At 60.5% G+C, this 1,266-nt stretch overlaps 1 non-coding gene across 1 annotated transcript; it reads right to left on the reverse strand.

The window, feature by feature from the left end:
* Positions 1-643: 643 nt before the first annotated feature.
* Positions 644-798, reverse strand: LOC139110834 (5.8S ribosomal RNA). The gene has a single exon (XR_011547073.1). It is a non-coding gene; the product is annotated as a 5.8S ribosomal RNA (ribosomal RNA).
* Positions 799-1,266: the final 468 nt, after the last annotated feature.

Below are 1,266 nucleotides of genomic sequence, written 5' to 3' on the forward strand. Positions count from 1 at the left end.
TCCGCGCTCCTTATGAACTACTTCTCCGTGGATCAGCCTTGCATCCCGCGCGCGCCGCAAGCGGCACACAGGCCACCTTCCGGGAGTACAAGCGCGAACGAATTGTCGGCTTGTTTCACTCCGGGCGGCGGCGCGCGAGAGGCAGATCTACTCTTTTTCGTTCGGCGCGTATATACGTATAACGTATAAACTCCTTGCAAGAGCTCGCCACGTTTATCACCACCGCGCACGTCCTTCCCTCCCGTGCGTGTGTGCGTGCGTGCGTCTCTCTGCGATTCTCGATCGCATCTTTCGGTCGGTCGTCGTTCATTCGTTCGACCCTCAAACCTCGTTATTTCGGACGACGCCCAACGGGGACGCGAGAGTACGCCGCCGTTCCGCGAGTATAGAGAGAGCGCGCGCAGAGAGCGCGAGAGCCTTCGTAAAACCCTGATGGAATCCAGCAACTCGCCGCGTGGATAGCGTGCGTAGTGTGCCTGATACCCCGGGAAAGGCGTCATCGACGACTCCTCGCTTCTCTTCTCTTTTCTCGTGGATGCGGGTATAACTCTCTCGCCGGCCGCCGCGATCGGGCGAACGTCCAACGAATCGCTCGTACGCGGCCGTCGAAACGGCGCGCGAAAGCAGTTTGTCTTCGATAAAACGACCCTCAGCCAGGCGTGGTCCGGGAATTGTATCCGTGGACCGCAATGTGCGTTCGAAATGTCGATGTTCATGTGTCCTGCAGTTCACAAGTTGACGCGCAATTAGCTGCGTTCTTCATCGACCCACGAGCCAAGTGATCCACCGTTCAGGGTAATCGTTCCTTCGCGCACCAAGTACGCTCTATCAAGGAATAGACAACAATGTGCGTCTTCTTCGTTTTGGCCCTTCGATCAGCCTGGCCGCGCGTCCGAGCACGCGCGGACCGCCGCCCCTGTTACGGGGGCTACGGCACAATAATGGAGAGAGAGGGAGACGTCGGTTGTCGGCGCGGTGCGAAAACCAAGAGGTTGCGTCTCTCGCGAAGCGAGAGCCGGGGCGGAACTCTTTGAAAAACCATCGGGGTCGAAAATGACTAGCATATTCGACGAACCCTTCAGCGCGCGCGATCGCGCGCGCGCGCGGGACCGGAGGAAGAGCAGCGGCGAGAATCGTCGCACTCTCCACTCCCCGCCCGGCGCGCACGACGACGCGGCAGCATAGGTTACCACCGGTACGCGGCGCATTCGCGCGCACCGCAACGCGTCCGAATCGCGGAGATAGAGGCGGCGCGCGAGCGCGCCT

This window comes from Cardiocondyla obscurior, linkage group LG21 (genome assembly GCF_019399895.1).
Source record: "Cardiocondyla obscurior isolate alpha-2009 linkage group LG21, Cobs3.1, whole genome shotgun sequence".
Taxonomy (NCBI): domain Eukaryota; kingdom Metazoa; phylum Arthropoda; class Insecta; order Hymenoptera; family Formicidae; genus Cardiocondyla; species Cardiocondyla obscurior.